Here is a 19,315-nt window from a genome sequence, read left to right as displayed (position 1 = left end):
CTAACATCTTATTACTTTTTGGGGAAAAAAGTGGTATCATCTAATTAATTATGCAAATTAGGTCATTGTCCAAGGATGGAATGTCCCATACGTAACATTTTGAGGATGTCTTTTTAAGTTATTTCTCATAATACTTGCATTGTTGCATCTCTGGGAAGTTCTAATTTATTGAGTAAGAAAATGTTATACCACAAAAAGTTTCAAAAATAGAACTTGTTTACTTTTTAATTAAAAGTTAATTAAAAAATTGTTACGTATGGGATAATGGGACGTGTATGTCCCATACATACATGTATGGGACATTTACACACAATGTCAATGGGGAGATTTGTGAACAAAATGGAGAAAAACAAATTTCAAGAGGGCTCTAAATCAAAGTGATTATTTACCGTTTCTTTAGTTTTTAAAGACTGATTTGTAATGAATACTCATAAATGAAAACAATCAAAGCAAAAAAAATGTGAAAATGGAAAAATATGAAAAAAATAAAAACAATGCAAATACATTAGAAATTCATAAAACCATGAAAAACAAGAAAAAAATTATTGAAATGGCTAATTTCCCTTTCAGTCATATTAAATATGTCTCAATAGAACATTTTAAAAGAAAGAAACTCTTTTGTTATTTCCATATTTCAAATTATTTAAGTTTTTTTAATTATGGGGAAAATTGTGTACATTCTCTATGGGGACAAAATGTCCCATATGTAACATGTCATTAATTTGTTTAATTAGAGGGATTTGACTTATGGCATGAAACTTGCCTTAGATATACTAGAGTATTGTGACTTCTATCACACCAAGTTACAAGTTGTCAAATGAAATACTTTCAGAGAATTCTCAACTTGAAAAAAATGTTGTAAAAATTGTATTTTTTCTGCGTCCCATACGTAACGGCACATCTTTTCTCTCTAAAAGGTCAAGGTCATATGTCACCATTTTTTGCATGATTATTCTTCTCCTAGATGTCTACCATCATGAGGGAATTCAATCTAATCAAAGTCATTTAACACTATTTTTCAGGTCATTAAAGCCTCTGAAATGTCCCATACGTAACACGCGCGAATTCTTGGACTTGCCCTTAATTTCCATTACACTTTGCAATTAAATTTTCATTAGTAACTTAGAATAATTTTTGTATTGACCAGAGCGATCAGAAACTTGAATTATGGGCATATTTTTGTTTACGCCCTCTATTGGTGGAAAGTAATATGGCAATAAAATTTTCATTTTTCAAGCTCTATTTTCAATAAAGAAAAAATAATTCAAAGATTCAAATTTACTAAAGAGCCAAGTTATATGATGAAAAGCTGTAAGGGAAAATGACAGTGTAAAAAAAAATCAAGCATTTGTCCCACAGAAAAAGAGAAAATAATCCAAACATTGTCAACCTGATTTTGCCACACATGGAGATGTAACTGAGAACAAGGTTATATCATAACCTTGTTCATTGAATGAGTTCCTAAAACAACTGTCCCTGTCACTTTTGATTATTGAATTTTGCATCTTTTCGCCCCTCCTGCCAATTAACCTTTCCCCTCATCAAAGCTTGGTTTTGTTGTTTATCTACTAAAGTAATTTTTTTTTTTCGACCACACCCCTTTGTTCTATCAAAGGCCAGGTTGGTTTTTTTTTGCCCACCATCGTTCGACCAACTTTACACTTCGGTCCAGCAACTTTGCATTTTAATTTCTCAGCAGAACTCTTCCATTGCTTTTCTAGTTCCACAGCCGGCTTTCTCTGCTCAAAATTTTTTTTCCTCCACCAGTCGTTGGTAATTCTGGAATATAGAACTTTAAGATTCAAGCACAAATAAAAACTGCTAAAAAACAGTGAAAATTCAGTGTATTTTTATCTTGTAACAGGTATAGCTGAGATATCCTCAACAGCACAGAGCTACATGAATAGGGCATAAATAGTGTTACTTTGCATAAAATCTTTCATCCAGCAAGTTTCAGCCAGAAGGTGTCAACTGTCTTTGGAGGGACATCAATTCTGAGACACCTTACCAATGTGGATCAATGAAACTACTGGGCGTTGTGACGTGCGCTTGTAATCCAAGCTGTGGGGAAGTTACAAATTGATGCAGAGGAGAGGTTCGAGGTTCGAGCCCTGATCACGTCTTTCGGATGGTGACGTTAAAGGTCGGTCCCAGACGTAAATAATCATACCTGATTGATACACGTCTGTCAAAAACTCAAAATACACACATACACACACACTAAAACGCACATTTAGATATCTAAAATATCAATTTTGCAACAGAACTACATGTAGTACTACTGATTGGTTCCATTATTCATACGACTTGTTTTCATAATAAACTTGGGGAAAAAATTCTTCACCAGATGGCTCAAAAACTTTAATTTTGAGTACATTGGTAGAAAGTTTAGTTGGTCTGAAAGGAAAACGACAAACTCTAAATTTTGAGAAAAAAAAAATCATTAAAACTAAAGAATTCAATTGGATCTAGTCTAACGTTACTTATACAGTGCATATAAATTTACACTTAGTAAAAATCCTGTAAAATTATACATTTTAATATCTTGAAGATTTTTCCAGTTTATAATACTGGTACAGATCCACTTAAGCAAATGACGATATAACTGTCAAAAAATATTTTCGCTTGAGTGAGCACCACTTACTTTTGAAAAAATAGTGAAAATTACTTGCACAGAACTTCAAAAGTAGACCTTAATCATGAAGAACACATTGATATCAAGATCTTTTACCTTTTTAACTTGTTTCCTTGCCCAAAAACACTTCCAAGAGTGCATTGCGTCCCCATCCCACTCCCTCACACACCGAGGCCATTGTGACATTATTTGCTTTACACTGAGCTATGATACATGAAATGGCTTAGGCTTGATTTTCATTTTGTTCATCATTGTCAAGCTTGGGGAAGTGTGGAGAAACAAACTATTAATTTTAAAAATGAAATGTAAACCCACTGTAAATGATAAAAACTTGGTGAAAAAATACTTGAGATGTCTGATATACAAGCTTTTGTTCAGAATCAGCTATGTCCTCGGATCCAGCTGGCACAAAAAGGGTATACGGTTGTACCAGTGGCATCCCTACGATTTTCAAAAGGGGGGCAAAACCCTACGCCAACAAAATTTGACAACCAAAAAAAAAGGTCTTCAAGTTCAAAGGAGGGGGCCACTTGTGGCTCGTCGGGGGGGGGAATATGTCCCTTGCACGAGTTGTGACTTGTCAGGGGGACGCTCCCCTCCCCCCCCCCCTAGGCTTAGGTACGCTATTGGGTTGTGTTTACTACATGTAAGTAATGAAATTTCAATTTGGATAGCAAAATTGTTTAACAATGCTTGAATGTATGTTTTATTTCCATTGACTAAAAGTGCAAGGGAAATGTATTCATGAGAAATGTTTTGCAAGGTATTGATTTCGCCCTTTCCCCTTGACACAGCGTAAAAACAAGCATTTCTGCGAGCTTTACAAAATTGGACAGTGCTCACTCTGGTGTAACATTCTGTCAAAAACTCGAACTTTCATAGATGAGACCCAAATCCAAGGTTAAATGTGAAAAATTCCCCACATCTATATTTTTTTGATTCCCAGGGCCAGGGCTATAAGGGCTTTTTCAAACTGGATGAAAGTGTATTTTTTTCCTAAGACTGTGTAAATTTGTTTGGATACGCACTGTAGTTATCGAGCCAAGAATTATAATTAATAGCAGTTTAAACTTTAAAGTCGTTAGAATAAATGGAATCTGACACTGTAAAAATTGTTCTTTCTTAATTAGAGTAACAACAAAAGGAGTCGATACTTTTTTTAAACGAGAATCGGTCCAAACTCTTCACTTGCACTTGCTAGACATACCGTAGTACTAGGCAAGCGCCGCCGCACAAACCAATCCCATATACATACCACCAGTGTACCACTACTAGGCATCGGAGAAGACTGGCTTAGCCAAGGCCAAATACGATCCGAAATCGCGCTGCATAGCACTCAAAAAAGTTCTCGCAAATAAACTTCATATACTGGCAGGTAGTGGTTCATGATTTCATGTTACAGACCATTGCCATGATTGCCATCAGAATAAACGTTTTGACGACCATACTTACCTCAAACTGAAAAGTCCACGTAAAATGATATTCCATTCGTGTTTCCGACGAACTCAATACACAACGAATTGTACGGAGTTTTTCACAGGTGCACAACAGTAACAATCAATAAAAACCGTCCGGTAGCTCATTTTCAACTCCACTCACTTTCCCTGTGTGGCGCCAGCTTGCGAAGCCCTAATGGCATTACCGGTGCAGTGATGGGGTGAACCCAGAGATGGACCAGACCAGCATAGGTGTTGTTGTTTGTGGTGGTGGCGTTGGTGGTGGTGGTGGTGGTGGGGGTGGTGGTGGTGGTGGCGGTGGTTGTGGTGGTGGTGGCGGTGGTGGTGGTGGTGGTGGTGGCTGCAGCCATTTGTGCTGTTGGTGATGAGTGACGACGAGAAGGATGATCACGTTGATAATACATATTGTCTCAGTCTTTAGAACAGTGGTGAAACATGTGCCACCTTATTTATTGATATATATATATATATTCATATTCCACAATCATCAAAGTACATTTCGTTATAAATCATGTTTACATAGCATAACACAGGCAGGATTGAAACGAAGCAATGAAATGAAAAAAAAGTGGAGGGGCCTACGAAAAAGCAGAGCTTGTAAAATGTATAGACCCCCTATCAAAACTTTATACAAAGGTATATGATACAAATAGAGTAAAATAATCAGCAAAATTCTATAAAATTATATAGATATAAACACTGTAACGCAAATGTATATACACTATATACAAAATTAAATATTGACTTTAAAATAATACTACCGTGGATAAGTATGAAGTTCCCAAATATTTGATTGAATCAATAAGAATTCAGAAGAATTTTTTTGATGAGTAATTTAAATCAGTAAATATTAGCTGCCTCTTTCATTTCTCCGTCCAGAGAATTCAAGAGTTTTGGTCCTGTGAAAAATACAGTTTTGCTAGAAAATACTGTTCTACTTTTAGGTAAGTGATAGTCATTTGATTGTCTCGTATTATATGAATCAGGGTGACCAGATTTCACAAAATGAAATACGGGACATTTAACAAACGAAGATCAACAAAGAAGCCCACACAAAGTATTAGACTTGTGAAAAAAATATAAAGAATTGGAAGAGAAGGTGAACGAAAGAATAAAGGAGAAAGAAAAGAGATGATTGAGAAGGAAAGAAAATAAAGGAAAAAAGAAAAAAATAACAGAAAGTTAGAATAAAAGAAGGATGAAAAAAATAATAAAAGAGATAAAATATAAGGTTTCCGTCATTCTTTGAAATTAGTATAGAAAGAAAGAAAAAAAGAAAGAACAAAAGAAAGAAAGAAAAGAAAGGAAGGGAAGGTGAATAAATGTCTGAAAGACAAAATAAAGGAGAAAATTGAAGGGGGAAAAGGTAAGAAAAAAAAGGAGGAAAGAAATAATGAAGGAAATAAACATGTTTCCTTCATTCTTTGAAAGAAAGAAAGAAGAAAACTGGAGGAAGGAAGGAAGGGAAAGAAACAAACAAAAGAAAGAAAGAATAAGGGAAAACATAGAGAAAGGAAGAAAGAGCGGAAGGGAAGAATGAAGGGAGGAGAGAACGCAAAAAAGAGAAAATAATGGGAGGAGAGAAAGAACAAAAAAAAAACAGGAGACGAAGAGAGAAGGAAGCCAAGGTAATTATAAGGAAAGAAAGAAGGAAATAAAAAAGGATATTTGATAAAGAAGGAAAGAAAGAAAAATGAACAGAGAGAGAAAAGAAAAAGTCTAGGAAAGAAAGAGGAAATAAAGAGATGGAACAAAATTAAAGGGCAAGCAGAAAAGATAGGGTATATTATGAAAGAAAGAAAACGGGAAAAGTTCAAACTTCAAGTAAGCAAAAAATCCAATCATCTAATAAAAATCATAATTTTATTTGGTGTTTTTTAAATGTATTTTTAAAACTTAAAAAATAAAATATTTTAGAAATTAATAAAATTTCAAAGTGAAACATATTGTCAAACTTAGAAATTAGGTGAAACATCGCGGCATCGTACACACCAAAACCCAAAATGAAAGCTGAAACAACTAGATCTATGGAAAGTCAATAACTTGTTCCTCCGATTACATCTCCAAATCATTAATCTGAGAATGCATAGTATAATTATAAAAATTTCCCGCCGATTTTGTGATTATTTTGGTGGAAAAACTGTTTATCATGTGAGATTGTTTGCACCATTGAGAATTTGCTTCGATCCTACATGCCTAGCTAGTAGCCTGCCACACACAGGCTGGAGGCCAGTTCGTTTGCAATGTATTGGGTTAGCAACAAATCACCGCAGAACTTGCAAAAGTTTACAGTTATCGATTGAATTGTTGTCCCTGCTTCGTCAGCTGTTGGTTATTTAATGAAAATTCGTCACTTTTAAACTACATTTTGTTCAATATTCTGAAATACGGGACAAATAGGCGTCCCGGGAAGGGTTTGTCGGGACGCCGGGACACAGGAGCAAAATACGGGACAATCCCTGGAAATACGGGACATCTGGTCACCCTGATATGAATGTAAAGTATTGTTACTCATAAATTTCTTTTGTAGGCCATTATAAGTACACTATTTCTATCTAGCTGATACATGAATTGGAATAGTTGCAAGCGGTACAGGTCATTGACCTTAAAGGATACGTTTCTGACGAAACAATTCATCCGTATGAGCTCTAAAGGACATATTGCATATTATTCTCATTACTTTTTTCTTAAGTAGCAAGACTTTATTTAGTCTCGTTTGAGAGGCATTACCCCATGCCAGAATTCAATAATTAAAGGAGAATGAAACCTTTGGACCAAGATCATGAAGATAGTTTGTGTGAAAACAGATAACATCAAAGAAACAGATCAACGAAAGTTTGAGAAAAATCGGACAAGTAATGAGAAAGTTATGAGCTTTTGAATATTGCAATCACTAATGCTATGGAGATCCGGCACATCGGCAATGCGACAAAGATGTGTGATGTCACTCTTGAACAACTCTCCCCATTACTTTAGTATATATTTCACTTAAATTGCCTCTTTTATTACATCTATCAGTAGAACATGTATTCTTTCTATAGGAGGGCATGTAATACAGAATTTTAAAGAATACATCATGGATAAAGAGTTTGTATCAGCATACGAAAAAGAAAAAAAGACACATTTTCAGTGTATTTCATAGTCCATCAAAGGGAAAGTTGTTCATGTGTGACATCACACATCCTTGTCACGTTGCCAATGGGAGGATCTCCATATCATTAGAGATTGCAATATTCAAATGCTCATAACTTTCTCATTATTTGTCCGATTTTTCTCAAACTTTCATTGTTCTTATTCTTTGATTTTTCTGTTTCGACACAAGCCTACTTGTTCCAAAGGTTTCATTCCCCTTTAAGATGTGGTAGAATTAATGCAAAATACAACGTGGATAGCGCCTGTGCTGGAAGAACGTTTTTAAGCTTAATGATGACTCCAATATTCTTGACCATGTTGACACAGTTCTGGAAATAGTGTTTATATGAGCATTCCACGTGTTATCAATCGACGTAAGAATTTTGTTGTTTGCACTTCTTTGATTTCAGTATTATCTAAACTATTCAGTAGATGTTTCAATGAATGACTAAAAAGCATATAATTAGTTTTTTGCAGATTCAATGACAGTTTGTTGGATTTAATCCAGTTTGTTACTTTTTAAAATTCTGTATTCATAGTTCTCACAAGTACATGTGATCATGATGTGTATAGAAAATATTGGAATCATCAGCAAAGAGTATAAATGAGAGAACATGGGATGAATTTTTCATATCATTAACATAAAGCATAAATAACAAAGGGCCAAGAATACTACCTTGTGGAATTCCACAGGAAACTGGCCTTGTTGGAGATTCTGATTCATTAAACTGAATTCTATCAGTAAGATAACCTCTAAACCATTGTAAAGCTGTCCCTCTGATACCGTAATTTGATAGCTTACATAATAGCATTTCATGATCTATTGTGTCAAACGCTTTTGAGAAGTCGAGGAATAATCCTACGGTATGATCAGAATTGTCAAAAGAAGTAGATATCTTATTTATTAATGTCAATACAGCATGAGTTGTATTTTGTTTTTCTCTATAAACCGAAATGATAATTCTGGTGAAGAAAATAGCGACGATGGTGGACATGATAACACAATTTCAGCTGGTCACTCAACTGTATAGCGGATGAATCCAGGGGCCAGCTCCTTGATAGCACACTGAAGAAAGCTATTGAAAAACAGATTGCCCATTCACTACGTTCATCGAGCCTGATCAAACGCCTAGCAGATGATGACTTTGACGTTATAGCTGCAAAGTTGGAAGAACAAGTTGTGGATAAGGTGTACAAAGCTGTCAACCTGGACTTGAAGAAGTACATGGATGAAGTCGAAACTATGAAAAAGAAAATGTCTGAAATGAAGCAGGAAACGAAAATGCTTCAAGACGAGAATGAAGAGGCAGAACAATACAGCAGAAGAAACTGTCTACGACTTTATGGCATTCCTGAAGGACCAGAAGAAAAGACTGACGAGCTCAACGTGGATGTTTTTAACAGCAAACTTGGTCTTACAGTTCCACCAGATGCGATTGATCGCAGTCATCGCATCTCTTCACGTCCGAGGCAAGGTGATGAACAGAGACACGAATCGTCATCATACGCAACTGCTTAAAGGAGGAATCAGCCGAGACCGATGAAGTTTAGCAGGTACAACATCCATGACATCCGGAATGACGTCTACAAGGCGAGAACGAAATTGAAAAATGCCAACGGACCGAAAATATGGCTAAAGGAGGATCTCACAGCCAGGCGAGCCAACCTCTTTTGGGAACTTGTCAATAGCAAGAAGTCTAAGTCTTGTTGGACCCAAGATGGAATCATCTTTGCTATCAGATCAAGGGATTCAAAGAAAATCAGGATCAGATCAAGACTTGACTTTGAGAACTTGTAAGAAAACTCTGTTTACACGTTTGTGTATATTTTATATTTATTGCTTATCTTTATTTTATGTCTTCAATTAATTCTGCAAACTTTCCTACACGTGCAGCCACAAGGAATATGAAGTATCCATGTCTAACCTGTTCGAAAGAAGTTAGATCGAATCAAAATGCTTTATTGTGCATATCTTGCAAAAGATGGGCCCATCTTGATTGTACTATGGCAACTCGTAAAAATCTTTTTGTCTAATACAAATTGGATTAGTATCCCTTGTATATTTGATGAACTACCTAAAGACATAAATTTTGATGATAATGCCGATGAACACACTAGATTGCCAAACCAAGCCGAACTTCCATTACCTAATTACAAGGGCGCCGGAAGCGGGGGGCAGGGGGGGCACTTGCCCCCCCCCCCCCCCAAAGAAAATTTTTGGGGGGCAAAACGAGATTTTTCCCCCCAAATGTGCCCCCCTAAAAATAGAAAAATTATATTATTTAAGGACAAATGTAAACGATGAAGGCACTTTTCTGCCTAAGAATTGTCATTTCTTTTGTCAAAAATGAAAAAATTTCGCCCCTGACGGGGCAATTACACATCTTAGTAAGCCTTGCGTCTTTTGACGAACATGTCCCTCTGTGAAACATACCTTTGATAAACCCCTTTTCCATCTTATTACAGTGTGATAACGTTTAACCTTTTAAACCCCCATTCCACAGAGAACAAGACCGCTGGAAGACCTTTGAAAGACCATGAATTTTGGTTGATCTTTCAGAGGTCTCCTACAATGGTCTTTGAGGTCTTACACGAGTCCTGACCAATCTTTCAGTGGTCTTCGTGGGCTCCAAAACTTTTTGAAACGGTTCAAAACACTCTTACAACGGTCTTACAGGAAAATTGTCTTTCAGTGGTCTTTCAGCAGTCTTTCAGCGGTCTTTCGATGAACTTTCAAAGGTCTTCATAGTCTTTCATTGATCTTTCGGCAGTCTCTCAAGATTTTTGCGGAGATCACTGTAAGACTCATGAGAGATTATTGAAAGATCATTGAAAGACCAGGCAAAGTCCATGGAAAGAATTCAGAAAGATCACTTATTGCATAAAAGATCTCTGAAAGACCATTGAAAGATCTCGAGAGGACTAGTCTAAGACCAGTACGACAAGAAATATCCATCAGTCTTTCAGAGTTCTTTGAGGGGTCTTTCTGAGCCATTCCACAGAGATGACAAATTTCATTGATCTTGAAAACCGCTGTAAGACCTCACCAATTTTAAGTCTTTCAGTGGTCTTTCAATGGTCTCCGTTCTGTGGAATGGGGGCCTAAATTTGCAATAAAAATAATAATAAATTTGCAAGCTGGCTGTGTCGGCTAACAAACGCGCGGTCGCCCAGAAACGCTCAGACCGGGTGGTGTTTCATCAATATTTTCGTCCGACAAGTTGTAAGATCTGACAAGTTTCCTGTATTCTGATTGGTTGAGAAGCATTGTTACCATAGTAACTGTCGGATAAAACATGACTTGTCGGATAAAACGTCCTACAAGTCATGAAACGCTCCCGGACCCGATATCACCAACGCGCGTGAACGCTAGTTACCATGGTTACTCGAGCAACATATGGAATCTGGAAATAGCTGTAAAACCGAATAGTTTAAAGAGTTATAGAGGATTGAGTAGTTGCTTATTGGATAAATGAGAAGATGCTAGCTTGAGTCGGCGAATGGAGTGCAGAGCAGGAGTACCTCTATCAACTAATCAAGCCTCTTCTTCAACCTTTTCTGGTTTACTGTCTTTATCAGGACTACGCTCGTTTGAACAAAAAATTACTCGACTATCAACTACTTCCTCCTATCAATTTCACTTCTTCCTCTATCCACTTTTTTCGAAAACTCCACATGGTGTACCGTCAACCACATCCGCTGTTGGAATGTAATTGTTTTCTTCTAAATAATGTTACATAATGTACATTATGAACTGCCGTAGTTTGTTAGTTCATGATTATTTACAAATGAATATTTCCTGGAATTTGATATTCATCATTTCCTAGTTGTGGTCACATTTTCCCCAGAAAATATGTAAAGAAAAAAGAAGATTTTGAAGGGGTCATCCAAAAGTGCTTCCCAGCCATACAAAACATGCCAAAGGAAACACATAAATCGAGTAATGTTTTAAATTTTCAGAAAAGTTTTAAATTGTTAGACAATAATTAAGCAGGTCATATTTCTTTTTCCTCCAGTTACAAAATATGAAACGTTTTGCCTATGCATGGATAATCAGGGACTCTCTCCAATGCTGAGGTCAGAAATGATTTAAATAGAATGGGGATTTAAGCGCTTATCGTCGTCTGCCACGTCAGAACAGTATGACATTTTGAATTTAAAAAGACATTCATTAGAATGTATTTTGTTTCTGTTGTTACGCTTCTTCTGCTTAATACACTCCTTGAAACTTATGATAATTGTGCTCTCTCGCGTCGTCCGTGTATGTAAATGTACATAAATAAATATTTCTGAAAGGATATTGCATGAAAAATGTAATTTCTGGTATTTTGAGTCAATATAAGCGTATTACGTAATTTAATTGATCAGACACGAAAACCACATTCCGAATTAAGCGATCGTTTTGCGCGTAGATTTTATAGGTTCTCATAAACTCTGAGTATAGTTTTTCGTAGTGAATTCTATGTTTAATTCTCAAGAAATTTATTTTTGAATTCTCTTAGGCTGCGTTTATGCGACCTCGACCCAGAATCATGATTTGAATCATGATTTGAATCATGATTCAAAACAGCAGCATGAATCACGATCCGACAGAATCAGCGTTTATACGACCATCTTTCTAAAGCTGTTTCTCCCTGAATTCGGGCCGATCCAGTGCGCATCACAGTGCGCAGTTTGACCCAGGAAGTATAGGTCAACATTTTCGCACGTGTTTCTAACTTCACGTCGGCTGCTAGATTTTTGCTGCCGCCGCGGAGCTAACGCGCGTATGGCAAGCCGTATTGACATATATTGTGATTTTGTGATATCACGAATTCGAATTACTGATATCACTAATTGGAATTACTGATATCACTAATTCGATTTAGTGATATCACTAATTCGATTTAGTGATATCACCAAATCGAATTAGTGATATCACTAATTCCCATATGTTTTTCACACAAATCCCTTTTTTGATATCAAGAAATAGAATTTGTGATATCACTAAATCGAATTAGTGATATCACTAAATCGAATTAGTGATATCACAAATTCGAATTTGTGATATCACTAAATGAATTTGTGATATCAAAAATTCGAATTAGTGATATCACTAATTCGATTTAGTGATATCACTAATTCGAATTAGTGATATCACAAAATGACAAAAGAAATTTAGCACTCATGTTGTGAAAGATATCGCTTTGATTTCGAGCTTTACTTTAGTGCTAGAATTCACGTGGTATTTTGAGCTTTACTTTAGTGCTAGAATTCACGTCGTATTTTGAGCTTTACTTTAGTGCTAGAATTCACGTCGTACTTTGAGCTTTACTTTAGTGCTAGAATTCACGTCGTATTTTGAGCTTTACTTTAGTGCTAGAATTCACGTCGTATTTTGAGCTTTACTTTAGTGCTAGAATTCACGTCGTATTTTGAGCTTTACTTTAGTGCTAGAATTCACGTCGTATTTTGAGCTTTACTTTAGTGCTAGAATTCACGTCGTATTTTGAGCTTTACTTTAGTGCTAGAATTCACGTCGTATTTTGAGCTTTACTTTAGTGCTCAAATTCAGCTCTGTTTCTATCGCTAGTTTAGCGTTTTAATTCACTTGGTATTTATTATATTGATGCAAAAAATAACCTGTGATCTAAACCTTTACATTAGTGCAATAATTCAGTTCTGATTTTTTTTTTTGCACTTTATTCGTTTAAATCGATTGGCAACATATCAAGAATGAAATTAAGGATATGTTGCCAATTTCTATGTAATCATTCAGTATTCTCTTTTGACGTATGATATTTTGGGGTTTGTTTTTTTATTACAAAAAATGAACAACTTATACTTTATTTGCATTTTTATGGTTGAAATTTAGTTTTGAATGGCACATTAGACAAAAAAAATGAACGCTAATTGTGCAAAAATTGGCAACATATCAGTAATTCATTTCGTGATATGTTGCCAATTTGTTGTTTTTAAATATTATTATTTTTTCGACATCGCGTCTACTACACACTCTCGCTAAACTACACTCACGTTGCCACAATCTTCATGTGCCAATCCATCATTAATTATCTCTTCATGTTTTATGGACAATTCCAAATTTGAGTACCGTAAGTAACGGTGTATAATTAACCGCACCTTTTTCTCGGCGGGGCAGAAGCAAAAGTCGGGTCTGAGCCAGCCCGCCGTAACCCCTCCCGTACATGTACGATGTCTGCCAGTTCACAACACATCGAGTGGCCGGGCGTAGCCGCCCAGGCAATGTCGTTTAGAGGGGTATGAGCCGCGGGTAATGGGAAGCGATTATTGCAATATTAATTAAATGTTGTCCATAACAAACTCACCCACCTTCATGACACTAATTTTGACTTTATTCTCGATTCAAAGTAGTGAAGTTCCCTTACAACGCAATCTCTAAGCTCACTCAACTCTCGCTCAGCGGAATATTACCGAGTATGCTTGGCGTCTCTTTAAATTCGCCAGGGAACTTCACTACTTTGAATCGAGAATAAAGTCAAAATTAGTGTCATGAAGGTGGGTGCGTTTGTTATGGACAACATTTAATTAATATTGCAATAATCGCTTCCCATTACCCGCGGCTCATACCCCACTAAACGACATTGCCTGGGCGGCTACGCCCGGCCACTCGATGTGTTGTGAACTGGCAGACATCGTACATGTACGGGAGGGGTTACGGCGGGCTGGCTCAGACCTGTCACCGTGTATAAACCGCACCCCGACTTTTGCTTCTGCCCCGCCGAGAAAAAGGTGCGGTTAATTTGGAATTGTCCATAAAACATGAAGAGATAATTAATGATGGATTGGCACATGAAGATTGTGGCAACGTGAGTGTAGTTTAGCGAGAGTGTGTAGTAGACGCGATGTCGAAAAAATAATAATATTTAAAAACAACAAATTGGCAACATATCACAAAATGAATTACTGATATGTTGCCAATTTTTGCACAATTAGCGTTCATTTTTTTTGTCTAATGTGCCACTCAAAACTAAATTTCAACCATTAAAATGCAAATAAAGTATAAGTTGTTCATTTTTTGTAATAAAAAAAACAAACCCCAAAATATCATACGTCAAAAGAGAATACTGAATGATTACATAGAAATTGGCAACATATCCTTAATTTCATTCTTGATATGTTGCCAATCGATTTAAACGAATAAAGTGCAAAAAAAAAATCAGAACTGAATTATTGCACTAATGTAAAGGTTTAGATCACAGGTTATTTTTTGCATCAATGTAATAAATACCAAGTGAATTAAAACGCTAAACTAGCGATAGAAACAGAGCTGAATTTGAGCACTAAAGTAAAGCTCAAAACACCACGTGAATTCTAGCACTAAAGTAAAGCTCAAAATACGACGTGAATTCTAGCACTAAAGTAAAGCTCAAAATACGACGTGAATTCTAGCACTAAAGTAAAGCTCAAAATACGACGTGAATTCTAGCACTAAAGTAAAGCTCAAAATACGACGTGAATTCTAGCACTAAAGTAAAGCTCAAAATACGACGTGAATTCTAGCACTAAAGTAAAGCTCAAAATACGACGTGAATTCTAGCACTAAAGTAAAGCTCAAAATACCACGTGAATTCTAGCACTAAAGTAAAGCTCAAAATACCACTTGAATTCTAGCACTAAAGTAAAGCTCAAAATACCGTCATTTTGTGATATCACTAATTCGAATTAGTGATATCACTAAATCAAATTAGTGATATCACTAATTCGAATTAGTGATATCACTAAGTCGAATTAATGATATCACAAAATCGTATTAGTGATATCACTAAATGAATTTGTGATATCAAAAATTTGGAATTAGTGATATCACATATTCGATTTAGTGATATCACTAATTCGATTTAGTGATATCACTAATTCGATTTAGTGATATCACAAATTCATTTTGTGATATCACAAATTCGAATTAGTGATATCACTAATTTCTATTCATTTACTACACAAACCCCTTTTTTGATATCACTAAATCGAATTAGTGATATCACTAATTCGAATTAGTGATATCACTAATCCGAATTTTTGATATCACAAATTCATTTAGTGATATCACAAATTCGAATTTGTGATATCACTAATTCGATTTAGTGATATCACTAATTCGATTTAGTGATATCACAAATTCTATTTCTTGATATCAAAAAAGGGATTTGTGTGAAAAACATATGGGAATTAGTGATATCACTAATTCGATTTGGTGATATCACTAAATCGAATTAGTGATATCACTAAATCGAATTAGTGATATCAGTAATTCGAATTCGTGATATCAGTAATTCGAATTTGTGATATCACAAAATCACAATATATGTCAATACGGCTTGCCATACGCGCGATCGTTTGTGCAAGTGCAACGCTTACTCGGCTTCCGAAAAATAAATCTTTTACTTCCAGAATTCCGTGTATTGTACCTCGTATTGTTTTTGATCGGGAACCAGAAGGGGTCATCATCCTCCCTCCCACCTTCCGATCGATTTTTCTTGTCTATGATGGTCCTGTACTGGGCACGAATTCTGTTAATTTTGTCTCGACAGGCGGTGCCACATCTCCGTTGAAATCCCTCCCTCGCAAGCGCCGCTGAAAGGGATCGTCTTATTTCTGTGAATCCCGGTAAGGGATGCTTGTGCTTCAGGCTGAGCCCAAAGCACAAGCAGAGCCCTGAGCTGAGTTCATCGTCAGTCCAATTTGTGCCTTTGGAACTTGAAGAAATGATTGATGAAAACAATGAAATATAGAAATGACGCTACAGTACAACCCCGGGGGTACAATACACAGAATGATAATTCCTAAATGCTGGCAATACTGCTACACGAAAATTAACCTGCACGAAACACAGCGCGCGCCTTTGAGTCGAACCCGGAAGAAGCACGACACAATGACGTCATAGAATCATGATTCAAATCACGATATCGTTTATACGACCTTTTTCGTTCGTGATTCTACAGAAACGTCTTTCCAAACGCCCCTTTTTTCGTGTTTCATGTTTGTGATTCTAATCATGATTATATTCAATTTCGACTAAACGCAATCGTGATTCTGCAGAATCGTGATTTGAATCATGATTCTAATCATGATTCTAGGGTAAAAAAGTGTCGAATAAACGCACCCTAGAACATGTAGAAACGCAACTTTTAAACTCCATTTTTACACAAAGTCCTTATCGTGGGGGGGGGGGTCTCCCGCCCTCTCCCCTCGATCGCTTCGGTATCTCACGCTGTCAAAAATATTGTGCCTCCTTCGGGATTTTGCCCCCCCCCCCTAAACTGAAAGTGTTCCGGCGCGCCTGCCAGTGATGATACAATTGTTATTTATCAATTCTCCGTTTTGCAAAAGTTCATTAGTAGCAAGTAAAAAATCTTCTATACAAGAAGTTTGAGGAGGTCTGTAGATGACACCTAGAGTTTCTTCTGGAATATTTTATGACGATACAACTGACCATTTGCCAATTTTTTCAATTACCCGTAATATAAGGTCTTATTCTAAAACAGACGTCGATATGAATTTTAAGAAAAGAAGCATTAACAAAGAAAATATTGATAGCCTCAACAAAATTTTACTCTCCTTTGACTGGAATCATATATTATCATTATGTGATGCAGATGATGCATATGATAATTTCCTTGAAGTATTCAAATCAGTATTTAATGTGAATTGTAAACTTGAAAAAGACTAAGATTTCGGCTAAAAAGCCTTGGATTAGTCATGGCTTATTGAAATGTATCAATAAAAAAAAATCGACTTAACAAACTTTTTTGCCCAAAACGTACTAAATCAATTGAAATGAAATAGAAGAAATATTGTAACATTTTAAATCAGCTTTTAAGATCAGCTCGTAAAAAATATTACTGTGATTTATTGTCCAAAGATAAAATAATCTTAGAAAGGTTTGGCAAATTATAAACGACATAATGTGAAAGAAAATAAACAAAATTTTCCTTTATATTTCATGAAAAACAATGTTTAAGTCTGTAATAATCAAGATATAGTAAATGAATTTAACAATTTATTTTCCAACATTGCCTCAATTACCCTAAAACAATCTGCTCATAATTTCAAAAATCATTTTAGCTAATACCTAAGTAATCCATGTCAACCATCTGTGTATTTTCATCCGACCAATGAATTAGAAATAATTAAAATCGTTAAGGAATCAAAGTGACATATAGAACCGGTTTTGGCGATAAAAGCCCTTTGTTGTATAAAAAAGTAAATTTTTCTATACTTAAAGGAGAATGAAACCATTGGAACAAGATAGCTTGTGTGAAAACAGAAAAATCAAAGAACAGATCAACGAAAGTTTGAGAAAAATCAGACAAATAATGAGAAAGTTATGAGCATTTGAATATTGCGATCATTAATGCTATGGAGATAGCAAATTGGCAACGCGACAAAGATGTGTGATGTCACTTGTGAACAACTCTCCCCATTACTCAAGTATATATTTCATTAGAATTGCCTCTTTTTTATCACATCTATCCATAAATCATGTGTTTTGTCTACATGAGGGCATGTAATGCATATTTTTTAAGAATACATCATGGATAAAGAGTTTGTATCATCATGAGAAAAAGCAAAAAGAGACATTTTTAGGGTATTTTATAGTCCACCAAAGGGAAAGTTGTTCATCAGTGACATCACACATCCTTGTCGCATTGCCAATGTGAGGATCTCCATAGCATTAGTGATTGCAATATTCAAATGCTCATAACTTTCTCATTATTTGTCCGATTTTTCTCAAACTTTCTTTATTCTTATTATTTGATTTTTCTTTTTCTACACTATCCTATTTGTTCCAAAGGTTTCATTCCCCTGTAAACCATGAGTACATATATTTAATCTATCTTTATGTTCTGGCAAAGTACCTAATAGTTTGAAAATCGGAAAAATCATCCCAGTTTTCAAAAAAGGCGATAAACATTCATTTTCTAATTACCGACCTATTACATTATTTCCATGCTTTCCTAAGATCCTGGAAAAAAAATTGAATACAAAAGATTAATTTCCCAGTTAGATAATAATAGAATATTAAACAACTGTCAATACGGATTTAGGGCAGGACTTTCATGTGAGCATGCATTAACTGACTTAAATAATGTCCTCTTAACCAATATGAATAATAATTACCACTCATTTGGAATATTCATAGACCTATCAAAAGCCTTCGACCTCATAGACCATAACATTCTCTTATATAAATTATCTCATTACGGTATTGGGGGGGGGGTGCAATGTGGGAATAGTTCCAGAGCTACTTAATTGATCGACAAAGCTACACTTCATTTAACAATTATGTTTCTCAATATTCTATCGCCCAGTATGGAGTCCCCCAAGGCTCCATACTGGGCCCGCTTCTTTTCCTTATTTATATAAATGATTTATGTTCAGCATCTTCATTCTTTAATTATGTTTTATTTGCTGATGACACTACTATTATTTCTACCCATAGCAATTTTATATATTTACTGGAAAAAACAAATGATGAATTATGTAAGATTTGTGATTGGTTCAATGCTAACAAACTCATTGTCAATTATGATAAAACAAGTGTCATAAAATTAGAAACGTAACTTTAAAATTAGTCAATTCCGTAAAATTCTTAGGATTTGTACTTGATGACAAATTGTCTTTCAATGAACACCGCCTTTTTGTTAGTAATAAGATGTCAAAAAATATAGGTATATTAGCTAAATTACGTAATAATCTTACAGAAAAACATTTGCTTATGCTCTACAATTCTTTATTGCTTCCTTATATCTATTATGGTAATATCACTTGGGCAAGCTGTGGCACTACAAAACTAAACCCCATACACATACTCCAAAAAGGCTTTACGTATTTGTTCTAACTCCCACTACCTAGCTCCGTCACGCCCTTTATTTTTTAGATTAAACACCTTGACAGTTTTTGATATTCATAAAATTCAAATTGCAATTCTAATGTACTACGTAAATCACAACTTAGCACCCCTTAATATAATTAATCTATTTAAATATAATAAAGACTACCATCAATACAATACCCGTTCCCACTCTAAATTCCATTATCCTATAGCGTTCAATCAATCAACCCTTCATGA

General features: G+C 35.5%; 1 protein-coding gene across 8 annotated transcripts in view; it reads right to left on the bottom strand.

The window, feature by feature from the left end:
- LOC121428230 (anoctamin-7-like) overlaps positions 1-4,168 on the bottom strand; it is an 86,017-nt gene extending 81,849 nt beyond the window's left edge. For all 8 annotated transcript variants that reach the window (XR_005971751.1, XR_005971750.1, XR_005971752.1 and 5 more), the window contains exon 1: positions 4,088-4,168. The gene's annotated coding sequence lies outside the window, so the exon portion shown is untranslated. The remainder of the gene's footprint in view (positions 1-4,087) is intronic.
- Between the last annotated feature and the right edge of the window lie 15,147 nt (positions 4,169-19,315).

Source organism: Lytechinus variegatus, chromosome 14 (genome assembly GCF_018143015.1).
Source record: "Lytechinus variegatus isolate NC3 chromosome 14, Lvar_3.0, whole genome shotgun sequence".
NCBI lineage: Eukaryota > Metazoa > Echinodermata > Echinoidea > Temnopleuroida > Toxopneustidae > Lytechinus > Lytechinus variegatus.
This window is presented reverse-complemented; position numbering and strand designations above follow the sequence as displayed.